General features: G+C 35.6%; 1 protein-coding gene and 1 pseudogene across 4 annotated transcripts in view; both read right to left on the bottom strand.

Annotated features, from left to right (window-relative positions):
* The window catches only part of LOC116142687 (AP-1 complex subunit sigma-2-like), a 38028-nt gene that overhangs the window by 6843 nt on the left and 17562 nt on the right, over nucleotides 1-13623 (bottom strand). The window contains exon 4 of one of the 4 annotated variants that reach the window (XR_004130031.1): nucleotides 6208-6290. The exons of the other annotated variants lie outside the window; for them this stretch is intronic. The gene's annotated coding sequence lies outside the window, so the exon portion shown is untranslated. Of the gene's footprint in view, nucleotides 1-6207; nucleotides 6291-13623 lie in introns of those variants that run through there. 4 annotated transcript variants of the gene reach the window in all.
* LOC116142686 lies at nucleotides 1236-7994 on the bottom strand (annotated as a pseudogene).

Genomic DNA, 13623 nt, shown 5'->3' with positions numbered 1-13623 from the left:
AGTCAGTCTTGCAGTAGGCAGTTGCTTAATTTGTTGTTAAACAGAGATCCTACAGATCGTTTAGGATCAAATATGGTGCCAATGAAATTAAACAATGTCCTTTCTTCCGCAGAATCAATTGGCCTCTGATCGCACCATGGTAGAGAGGACTACTTGCATTTTACCATATTGAATTCTCAACAGCAAATGATTTAATATCAAATGTTTCTCTATGCCTATGCAGAGCCCGTCTCCATTAGATTTACCTCCTGAGTTAATTGAAAAAGATCTGAAAGCCAAGTGTCAATGGGAAGATGATGGAGTGCTTCTTAATCTTGTAGATTTGGACCTTTTCTAAAGTTTGGATTACAACCATTTATAATGTTAAACTAGACTTCAGATTGACTCTGCTCTACACTCCCTTTATTGCTGATTCATGTTTTCTCTTATCATATGACCAGAAATGGGATACAGACAATAAGGTGAGATGGAGGAGGTTCCGTCACGTGTCATGTCATCTTAAACCTAAAGTAATTTTATTTGACTTCTTTGGAGAATTAAGACTTTGCCCTGTTTTAACCATGTAAAATAAACTCAACACTTCCCAACTCTCCATTCTTTTTGAGACTCTACTATTGGCGTAGTTGTAGATATCAAACCTCTGCCTAACCAATGAACAAAGTGTTTAAATAAAGACACAATTCGCTATTCTCTCTGTTCCTCACAGATGCACAATCTAATCTTGAACCATGCATAACAGTCAAGCATTTCAGTTCCCATAAAAACTAAATTTTCCATTCCTCAAATTGTGAGAATGTGATAACTTACAAATTCTCACCTCTACATTGCCTTTTGCATTGCCATTAACTTACAACACCATGCTGTCAAAATTTGCTCTTAATCAAGTGGTATCTTTGGTAATTAAGTATATAGAGACAATCATTCAAAAAGAACATGTAATATATTTCCGAATATAGCAAAATCAGACTCACTAACAAAACATACTGTTGCTTTGCAAATTATAGCAAGAAATACAGGCAAATGTTGCAGTCGTATATGTTCTTACATAAAAAGGCTTGGATCAACTGTATAGACACTCAGCCAAATTTATCACATTGTTAATATGCAAATCTGATGAGCAACCAAGTAAAATTCTTGCGAGATTATTACCATGCAATTCAGCTCTTGACAAGGAAATTTGAGATGAAATTGAATACAGATTCACTTCAAAGTAGACCAAAACATGCACAACCCAATTATGTTACCCTACTTGTGGCCTGTGCGATTATATTACTTATTGACCCGGTTTGTTCTTTTCCAGTCTCCACAATGAGTCCTACAACATAAAAAAATAAAAAAATAAAAAAAAAATATGAAAAACTGACAACCAAAACCCACTGTGACCAAGAAAAAGAATTATACCTAAGCAGCTATTAGACGTGTAACTGTTTTCTTGCTTGACTCTTGAAGTTCACCGGCAATCAATAGTTCATCCAAAATATAATAGGCCTATAAAATAAACGACTGTCAGCAATTAGCAAAGACACAGATTTGGCATCCATGCAATATAAACTGATCTACGCTAGATAAGCAAGAGGGCATTAAATTAATAAGGTATTTTGGTGATCACTTATTGCATCAATCACCATTTATGATTAAAAAAAACCCTTTCAGAAAGGAAAATCCCAATTGCAAACAAGCCCATTGCACATGCCTTGTGAAAGTTGAAGATCAAGTCTAGCTCACAGACCTGGAAGCAAAATTAGATACCACAACGTCAGTTTCTTACCAATCAAATGGAATTATACACTTTAATTCACTTAGTGATCTTATACAAAGTAAACTCAACTTCACTCACACTTCCAAAGTATCGTCAGGAATCTCAACATAATGATGAATTATTTCAAGGACTCTAAATCATTGTCATCCTGATCAATGCACATGCAGAAGTACAACTAGCATATCTGCAAAACATATTCATTGGAACCAACTCAGTTGATCATCTCTATGATGGCGAACATATTCATTGAGTCACAAAACTATCATATTTGCATATACCTTTTATAAACAACTTTGTATCCTCTCCATTCCACAAAATTACAGAGCTTGGGTCCTCGTGAAAGAAGGACTCCACTGAGCTCACGAATAACCTTCTCAGACAAAGCAACAGTTACACAAATCTCTATGTAACCACAACTGTTACAATAACTTGAGAAATGATACCATAATGATCATTTATCCAACAAACAAGGAGGTCCTTTGAAAATAAAATAATAATTAAGATCTAAACAGAGAATATCTGAGCAACATGGATTTAAAACCATACCTTAGTTCGTTCCTTTTGTGAATAAGGAGAATACCTTTAGTCAACCAGACTTTCCTTATCGGCTAATAAGAAGCACAAATTGAATCTGAAACATATTGAATATAAAAAATCATAGAACATCAGCAAAGTAAAACCATTAATCTTCATTTGGCATTGGCAACATAAAATGAACAAGATTTAATAATCAGAGTTGTCGGACTAACACAACCTAAATGATTGTGGCATTCCAATCAATAACTTGTAAATGAATACATATCATTTCAATCTTATTTTGAAAGCTATTATGGCAATGGTTCAGGCCCTCAACCAAGCTCAACAGCCTAATCTCAACACCAAGGTTGCTTTTCAACACTGTCAACTTTATGACACACTATCAAATTCTTAGCAATCAAAACATGTTCCTTCAATCCATGATTTATTTCCCTCAACATCCATTGCCATTTCCAGAAATTTTGATATGGTTTTTGTTTGTAGTCAACTTAAGCCAAGCTGTGAGAAAATACATAAACATGGGTCATTTTCCAAGATAAGCCGAATGCTTAGTATTGATAACTAGTAGTTCGAGCTTAAATTTCACCATTCTTGCATACAAAGACTCCATGCTAACTAGTTTTCCATCAAATGCTTCCATATCCCTCTAATACAATTATTCAAAATTTCGTCTTCCTAACTTTCTGTTTAAAACCAAGGTAGTTCAAGAATGAATAACCACATGGCAGGTCTCAGAACTTCGCAATAAATTGTTAAACTAATATAACTTTGTTGGCTGAAGACCAATTGAAATTCATAAAACTATTATTCTATGCCATACGCTTCAATGATCCTAATTCAAGATCTTAGCTAGTTGATACATATATAAGTGTACTTGACAATAAATATCACTGAAATTAGCAAACTTGCATGTTCGAGAGCAACGAATCCATCATAATCCCAAACAGTTACTCAAACATTCATCTAATAATGCGATTACGAAGTGAGAGTAACGGTGACAATATATCACCTAAATATAAAAATCAGTTCAAGAACAATGCATCAACTGCACTCCTGTATTATCATGTATTTAATATTTGTTATTCGATTTCAGGAAATTATTACAGGTGCTGGCCACAGTAGTGCTACTGATTGGTGGGCTCTTGGTAAGCACCCGTTGAAGCTGAATACATGATATCATGATCGTTTTGTGTTTCCTCTTCTTGTTATTTCTTTTAAATGATATGCTTCAAAAATACTAGGTTTAGATTCATCTTACCTTCTAGATGTGGGAATTTACATATTACTAACTTATATTTGTGCTTTGAATTCATTTTATGTCTGGTATTCAGGTATTTTTTTGTAGGAGATGCTCTACGGTTGTACACCTTTCAAAGGTAAAAATAGACAGAAGACATTTGCCAACATTTTGAACAAAGACCTCACTTTCCCAAGTAGCATTCCGGTAAAAATATGCCACCTTTTAAGTCAGTTAAAATTATTCTGGTGAGTTAGTGGATATTGTATACATGCTCAGGATCTTGAGGTTTGGTCAAAATATGGATGCTCTCTTGAACTTAAATTGATGAATAATTAACAATGGAGAACATTTAACAAGTGAGTATTAACCAAAAACTTCTTATGGAAAGGTAGCGGATACCTTCTTGAGAACATCATGGCTACAAAGTATATTGGGTCTAAATTTTCACTGCCTTTGATGGAAATGTGTACCAGCTATAAGTTTTAACTGGCTCGAGATGTCAACATGAATTTAGAAGTGATTGATGATGATGAATGGGGCTTCTCTTCATTGAACTTGCAAAATTAGTATTCCATTTGGGCAGAACATTTCGGTTTCATGAGATGAGCAGGCAAATTTAATGGCAGCAGGCAACTGATGTTAATTTGCTTGATGTTTCATTCCAGGTCAGTCTTGCAAGTAGGCAGCTACTTAATTTGTTGTTAAACAGAGATCCTGCAGATCGTTTAGAATCAAATAGTGGTGCCAATGAAATTGAACAACATCCTTTCTTCCGCGTAATCAATTGGCCTCTGATTCGCACCATGGTAGGAGAGGACTACTTGCATTTTACCATATTGAATTCTCAAACAGCAAATGATTTAATATCAAATGTTTCTCCATGCCTATGCAAAGCCCACCTACACTAGATACATCTCCTGAGTTAATTGAAAAAGATCTGAAAGCCAAAGATGTCAAGTGGGAAGATGATGGAGTGCTTGTTAATCCTGTAGATTTGGACCTTTTCTAAAGGTTTGGACTAACAACCATTTCTAATGTTAAACATAGACTTCAGATTGACTCTACTCTGCACTCCCTTTATTGCTGATTCATGTTTTCTCTTATCATATGACCAGAAATGGGATACAGACAATGAAGGTGAGATGGAGGAGGTTCCGTCATCGTGTCATGTCATCCTAAACCTAAAGTAAAGCATATAGGCTGGTTATTTGATTTCTGTGGAGAATTAAGACTTTGCCCTGTATTTAACCATGTAATATAACTCAACATCCCATCTTCCCATTCTTTTGAGACTCTGCTATGGCTAGTTGTAGATATCCAGCTTTTGTTTCATTTTGTGATTCTGCTATGGCGTAGTTGGCGTAGTTGTAGATATCCAGCTTTTGTTTCATTTTGTGATTCTGCTATGGGCGTAGTGTAGATATCAAACTCTGCCTAACCAGTGAAAAAGCGTTATAAATAAAGCACAATTCCTATCTCTTTGTCACCTCACAGATGCACAATCTAATCTTGAGCCATGCATAACAAGGTCAAGCATTTCAGTTCTATAAAAACATAAATTTTCCATTCCTCAAATTGTGAGATGTGATAACTTACAAATTCTCACCCCTACATTGCCTTCTGCATTGCCATTAACTTCCAACACCATTGCTGTCAAAAATTGCTCTTAATCAAGTGGTATCTTTTGGTAATTTAAGTATATAAGAGACAATCATTCAAAAAGAACATGTAATATATATCCAAGAATATAGCAAAATCAACGAACTCACTAACAAAACATTTTGCTTTGCAAATTACAGCAAGAAATACAGGCAAATGTTGCAATCGTATGGTGTGTCTTTACATGAAAAGGCTTGGATCAGCTGTATAGATGCATCAGCCAAATTTATCACACTGTTAATACGCAAATCTGATGAGCAAACCAAGTATCAATTCTTGCGAGATCCTTACCGTGCAATTCAGCTCTTGACAAGGAAATTTGGAGATGAAATTGAATACAGATAGCACTTCCAAATAGACCAAACATGCACAACACAATTATGTTACCCTACTGGTGGGCCTGTGCGATTATATTACTTATTGAACCAGCCTGTTCTTTTGCAGTCTCCACAATGAGTCCTACAACATAAAAAAAGTGTGATACACTGAAAAATTAAAAAATATATGAAAAAACTGACAACCAAAACCCACTGTGACCAAGAAAAAGAAATTATACTGAGCAGCTATTAGACGTGCAACTGTTTTCTGCTGACTCTGAAGTTCACCGGCAATCAAGAGTTCATCCAAAAATAAATAGGCCTATAACATAAACGACTCTCAGCAATAGCAAAGACACAGATTTTGGCATCCATGCAATATAAACTGATCTACGCTAGATAAGCAAGAGGGCATTAAATTAAAAGGTATTTTGGGCAGTCAACTTATTGCATCAATCACCATTTATGATATAAAAAAACCCTTTCAGAAAGGAAAAACCCAATTGCAAGACAAGCCCATTGCAACATACCTTGGAAAGTTGAAGATACAAGTCCAGCTCACAGACCTGGAAGCAAAATTAGATTACCACAAACGTCAGTTCTATACCAATCAAATGGAATTATACACTTTATCACTTAGTGATTTGTATAAAGTCAACTTCACTCACACTTCCAAAGTATCTGTCAAGAATCTACAACATAATGATGAATTATTTCAAGGACCTCTAATTCATTGTCATCCTGATCAATGCACATGCAGAAGTATAGACTAGCATATCTGCAAAACATATTCATTGGAACCAACTCAGTGATCATCTCTATGATGGTGGAAACGTATTCATTGAGTCACAAATACTGTCATATTTGCATTACCTTTTATAAACAACTTTGTATCTCTCCATCCACGAAATTACAGAGCTTGGGTCCTCGTGAAAGAATGACTCCACGAGCTCACGAATAACCTTCCAGACAAAGCAGCAGTTCAAACAAATCATCAATGTAACCACAGCTGCTACAACAAGTTGAGAAAATGATACCACAACATTTATCCAACACAAGGCAGGTTCTTTGAAATAAAATTAATAAGTAAGATCTAAAGAGAAAAAATCTGAGCGACATGGATTTAAAACATACCTTAGTTCGTTCCTTTTGTGAATAAGGAGAATACCATTTAGTCAACCGGACTTTTCCTTGTCGGAACTAAGAAGCACAAATTGAATCTGAAACAATTGAAGATAAAAAATTATAGAACATCAGCAAAGTAAAAACATTAATCTTCATTTGGCATTGGCAACATAAATGAACAAGATAAAAATCAGAGTTGTCGGACATAGCACAACCTAAATGATTGTGGCATATGCAATCAATAACTTGCAAATGAATACACATCATTTCAATCTTTATTTTGAAAGCTATTATTGGCAATGTTCAAGCCCTCAGCCAAGCTCAACAGCCTTAATCTCAACATCCAAGGTTGCTCTTCAACACGTCAACTTTATAACACCTATCAAATTCTTAGCAATCAAAACATGTTCCTTCAATCCATGATTATTTCCTCAACATCCATTGCCATTTCCAGAAAATTTTGATATGGTTTTTGTTTGTAGTCAACTTAAGCCAAGCTGTGAGAAAATGACATAAAACATGGGTCATTTTCCAAGATAAGCCAAATGCTTAGTGTTGATAAGCTAGTTCGAGCTTAAATTCACCATTCTGACATACAAAGACTCCATGCTGACTAGTTTTCTTCAAATGCTTCCATATCCTCTAATACAATTATTCAAAATTTCTTCTTCCTAACTTCTGTTTAAAAACAAGGTAGTTCAAGAATGAATAACCCACATGGGCAGGTCTCAGAACTTCGGAAAAATTGTTAAACTAATATAAATTTTTCGGCTGAAGACCATGAAATTCAAAAACTGTTATTCTACGCCATACGCTTCAATGATCTCTAATTCAAGATCTTAGCTAGGTTGATACAATATAAGTAAAGTAATGACAATAAATATCACTGAAATTAGCAAACTTGCACGTTCAGAGAGCAACGAATCCATCATAATCCCAAACAGTTACTCAAACATTCATCTAATAATGCGATTACGAAGTCAGATGTAACGGTGACAATATATCACCTAAATAAAATCAGTTCAAAACAATGCATCAGCTGAACCAAAACCCCAAATCTAATGTAATATTTCAATAAATGAAGAACTCCAAAGAGTTATTTAATAAAAATGAATAAACGGGTAGATCTAAAGAAACGGAATTCGATGGATCAATCCTCATAAGGCTAATGAAGTCAACAAACAACGACAGTACAAATTTCACATACCATGGTTTTCCGACTATATTGACGATAGAAATGAAATTGTCGTAGGTCACCAATAAATTCTGTTTGTAATTTTGCTCTCCTCAAGTCTCTTATAATAATCCTCTCAGTCTTCTCTTATTTTATTCTCAATGAGGACACCACCATGAAGATTCTAGAACGGCCTTGAAAGAAAAATGAAAAACAGAAAAACATTCCAGAGAGAAGTAATACTGAGCTAATAGCACCTACAAGAGGAACAAAACGTCACCGTATGACAATCAAGTTCTGATCTTTGACAAAACAGACCCCAAGCTTTGATCTTTTACATAAACGCTCTTCTCACTCACTTTTATACTTAATATCGTCCCTTAAACCAAAGTGCTTGATACTGATACAGTACTTGGAAACACTATCTTATTGTTTATTCCTCACACTACGCCCTTCAGCAAGCCTTTCCATATATTATAAATATAATTAAAAAAAAAACCATGAGTGATTGAATATGAGATCATCATCAACAGACCTCTTGGAGTCAACGGCTTTTTTCCATCCAAATAATGGTTAAATCATAAATGATACTTTTCCACTCACATACTTTTAAAATATCATTTTATTATCTAAATTTATATTCGGTTCCTGATTCCGGCATCGTTGCAACCCGTTACCACCACAATTTTCTTCTCCAATCATCACTCACTAAAACCCTGCAAACCATATTCTCGTCTATCTCGCCAATCACTGGCAATCGAGAGATTAGGGTTTGCACAACCACCCCTCTTAAGTCAAATTATGATCAATTCCTACTATCAAAAGACTCATTGGCCTCTTCAAAAGCCCCAATAACCTGGACCAAGTTTGTTTTATGTTCACTATAAAAATATAAATATGAGTAATAAAGTGACATTTTAAAAGTTTGTAGGTGGAAAAGTGTCATTAAACTATTATTTGGATTGGAAAAAGTCATCAACTAATACCACTTGTATTATATATAGAGTTCATTAACAGGGATGGATTTAGGATTAATATTAGAGTGGACAAATTTAAAATAAATAATATAAAATTTGTCATAAAAAAAAATATTAGACAGGGCAAGAAATATTATTATTTCTAAGTTTTACCTTTTAGTTGACTTCTAAATGATAAAATACATATACAATATATTTAATTAATAATATACACATCTTCTTATATTATATCAATTTAGAAAAAAGAAAAAAAGACAAATATGAAGGAAATCAATAAATAAAAAATTGAGTAGGGTTTTCAGCCCCCACTCGCCCCTTCTTAGGTCCGTCCATATGGTATCCACGAGTTCTAATGCCTCATTTACCACTCAAACGACCAAATTAAGTTTTTGCACAAAACTAGGGGTGGGATAATCCAATTAACCGAACCGGATTATCCAAACTGAAAACTGAATCGATTTTTCGGTTTGGAGAAAATCCAAACCGAAAACTAGACCAGCTTCGGTTAAAAACCGAATGTAAACCAAACCGAATATTCGGTTCGGTTACCGGTTAACTAGTTTTCAAACTAGTTTTTAAATTAATCTTTAATCCTTAACAATCATCCCAACAATTAATCCTTAATAATCTGATTTTAGTCTAATGTTGTAACTTTGAGTTACTATTTGCTTGCCATCAACAATCATCCCAACAATTAATCAAAGAAAAATTAACGAAACAAATTCAGAGAATTGAAAAGATAAACTTCAGCTAGCATCCAGGGTGGGTCTGCTCACGGTGGAGTCTCTTCAGGGTGGCGTGACTGGAGAGTGATCTGTGGACTATGAAGAACTGAAGATCGCAAGATCGGAGCTTTCGACGCGGCTGGTGACGGCGGAGGAGCAGTTGAGGCAGATGAAGTCGCAGAGGAAAGAGGACTCGAAGGCGAATGCGAGGGTGGTGGAGATCTTTGCTACCCACAAGAACACGTGGCAGGTGGAGGAGAGGCGGCTGCTGCAACAGATCGACGCCGCGAATGAGGAGATGCCGAATTTGAGATCGAAGATTCAGGAAATGGAGAAGGAGAAGGCAGAATCGAAGAGGAGAGTAGAGGAACTTGAGGAGATGATTGGGTTTATGTCTAGAAGAGGAGGTTGCGAGTTTGAAGAAGAAGAGGATCAATTTCGTCGCTGTGGACTATGGAAGTTTGAAGAAGTCCCGATATCCACTGGAGAATGGAGATTTTAGTCTTTAGATTTGGAGGCAGAGAAAGACGAAATGTGAAGAGAAAATAGAGAGGAGTGTTAAATTTTTTTTTGCTTTTATATTAGGGTAAAACCGGTTTAAAAACCGGTTTGAAATATTTTTCAAATCGAAAACCAAACCGATTTTTCGGTTTTTTGTATTTTATAAACCGAAAACCGAACCGGTTTGTAAAAAAACCTAATTTTCGGTTTGGTTTTTGGATTATTTATCCCACCCCTACACAAAACTCAAATCAATCTAATTAAACTTTTGCCTCACAAGAAGACATTTTAATCTGAAAATTTTATGTGTGTTTAATGTAAGATCTTACAAACTACCACTGGATGACTGAATAGTCAACTAGAATTTTTGGATATATTACTTAAGATGTCCTAAGTTCGATTCACTTCGACCCCTAATAAATGTGACCACTAGAGGTTTATCTGGTCGTTAAAAGTCGTCTTCCTAACTTACTGTTTAAAAACAAGGTAATTCAAGAATGAATAACCCACATGGGCAGGTCTCAGAACTTCGTAATTAATTGAGCTTTGTCGGTTGAAGACCAATTGAAATTCATAAAACTGTTATTCTACGCCATACGCTTCAATTATCTCTAATTCAAGATATTAGCTAGGTTGATACATATATAATTAATGAACTTGACAATGCATATCACTGAAATTAGCAAATTTGCACGTTTAGAGAGCAACCAATCCATCATAATCCCAAACATTCATCTAATAATGCGATTACGAAGTCATATCTAACAGTGACAATATATTATCTAAATATAAAAATCAGTTTCGAGAACAATGCATCAGTGAAACCAAAACCCCCAAATCTAATGTAATATTTCAATAAATGAAGAACTCTGCTTAAAAATCAGTTCGAAAACTTGACTGTTGTTTAATTACTAAGTCAGTGGTACATAAATTAGAGGTTTCTATTCTCTGCTTAAAATTCTATGGTATTTGTTGCAACGTTCACCTAGTGGAACTGCAGGAGACTGGCGAACTGTATGCTATGAAAGCAATGGAAAAATCTATAATGATAAATCGTAACAAGGTCTGAATATATAGTATGATCAAACTCAACTTTTAAATAAAAGAACTCTAAAGAGAAATAATTGCTTCTTGTGCCAATTTTGTACAGAGAGTAATATTTAATCTTTGTTCTGATGTTAGGTTCACTGAGTATGCGCTGAAAGGGAAATCATGTCGTTACTCGATCATCCTTTTCTTCTGACACTCTATGCTTCCTTTCAGGTATTCTTATGTTATATGTCTATACCTTCATTTTCATAGCACTATAAAACTTTGCTTACTCCAAGTGAAAAAGAGGAAAAATTAAAAACTTTTGTGCACATTTTTGTTGTCATAGTTTTCTTGTTGATGTTTTAAATGCTTCTATACCAAGTCAAGTCAACTAAGCTCAATCTTGAAGTAAATAGGGAAGGAATGCTTCTGTTAGAGCCCAACACCTAGTTTTAGTTTGGTCCATGTTATACATGAAGGAGGCTGTTAGAGGAGCTTAATCCTAATGTGAAATATGTTGCTTGATTATTTCCCCAAGCAAGATGTGAATTTACACAATGTACAAGTTACATGAATTAGGAAAGAATTAATCCTAAATAATCAACGACATACACACAATATTAGTCTACCATATTTACATAAATCAATATATTATCACTGTTTTCCTAATATATCTTAACATTCAATCTAGGAAATAATATCTCTATTTTCCTAATATATTTTAACACTCCGCCTCAAGCTGGAGCATATATGTCATATGTACCAAGCTTGTTACAAATGTATCCGACTCGGGAACCTCTAAGAGACTTAGTAAGAACATTTGCTAGTTGGTCATTTGAGTTGACAAAACTGGTGAAAATGTATCTGACTTCAATCTTCTATCGAATAAAATGACAATCAACCTCTATATGCTTTGTTCTTTCGTGAAAGACTGGATTTGAGGCAATATGCAGAGCAGCTTGATTGTAGCATATTAGTTTCATTTGCTTCATTTCACTACACCCAAATTCTTGAAGAAGTTGTTTCAACCAGATGAGCTCACAAGTCGCAAGAGCCATAGCCTGATATTCTGCCTCTGCACTTGATCTAGCTACTACATCTTGCTTCTTAGTCTTCCAAGATATTAGATTACCTCTAATCACGATACAGTATCCAGAAGTAGATCGTCTACCTAATGGAGACCCTGCCCAAACAGCATCAGAATACCCAACAATTTGAGCATGACCTCTATTTTCATATAGCAAGTCTTGTCTTGGAACTCCTTTAATATACTTGATATGCGAACTGTTGCATCCCAATGACCACTACATGGGGCCTAGAGAAATTGGCTAACCACACTAACTGCAAAGGAGATATCTGGTCTGGTGATCGTGAGATAATTCAGTTTGCCAACCAATTTTCGATACCTTCTAGGGTCTTCTAATGGCTCCCCCTATCCAGGAACAAGTTTGACATTGGGATCCATAGGAGAATCTATAGGCTTACAATCTAACATACCTATCTTCTCAAGAATGTCCAAGGCATACTTCCTTTGTGATATAACAATACCAGCCTTAGACTGTGCTACCTAAATCCCCAAAAAATACTTTAGCTTCCCCAAGTCCTTGGTTTGAAAGTGGCTAAATAGATGCTGCTTCAGTTGAGAAATCCCATCTTGGTCATTACTTGTTATGACAATGTCATCAACATAGACAACCAAGTATATAAATTTACCATGATAATTACGGCAGAGAAATATTGAATGATCAGTTGTACTTCTCGACATCCTAAACTGTTGAATCACAAAACTAAACCGTCCAAACCATGCTCTAGGTGACTGTTTGAGACCATATAAAGACCGGCGTAGACGACACACCAATCCTAACTCCCCTTGAGCGACAAACCTTGGGGGTTACTCCATATACACTTCCTTGACAAGTTTACCATGCAAGAAGACATTTTTAATATCCAACTGATGAAGAGGCCATTGGTACATGGCTGCTAAAAAGATAAGGAGGCGTACCGAAGTAATCTTAGCAACAGGAAATAAGGTATCACTGTAGTCGAGCCCATAGATCTGAGTGTACCCCTTTGCAACAAGGCGAGCCTTCAGTTGATCAACTTTGCCATTAGGACCAATCTTAACTGTGTAAACCTAATGACACCCAACAACAGTCTTGCCTGGTAGTAAGGAAACCAACTCCCAAGTACCATTATGATCGAGAGCAGTCATCTCCTCAATCATGGTAGCTCTCCACCCTGGATATGCCATTGCCACGCTAACAATGATAGGGATAGAAGACATGTTTGAAATAAAGGCAGAATAAAATGGAGATAAATGATCATTACTAAGAAAATTATAAATAGGATGTGGGTTTCGAGAAGATCGAATACCTTTGCGAAGGGCAAGTGGAGGAGTTGCCTTGTCTGTAGGAGACATGACCGAAGCAGACAACGGACGAATAGGAGATGGGTCATTAGGATTGACCTAGGTACCTGTATCAAGAAGGGAAGTACCATTAGGATTAGTAGGAGGACGAGGACGACAAGAATAAACTTGGAGAGGAGGACGATCCATTGACGAGGAATGAGGGATGG

Source organism: Pistacia vera, unplaced genomic scaffold (genome assembly GCF_008641045.1).
Source record: "Pistacia vera cultivar Batoury unplaced genomic scaffold, PisVer_v2 Contig414, whole genome shotgun sequence".
Classification (NCBI taxonomy): Eukaryota; Viridiplantae; Streptophyta; class Magnoliopsida; order Sapindales; family Anacardiaceae; genus Pistacia; species Pistacia vera.
Note: the sequence above shows the minus strand (reverse complement) of the source record. Positions and strands in the feature narration are given on the sequence as shown.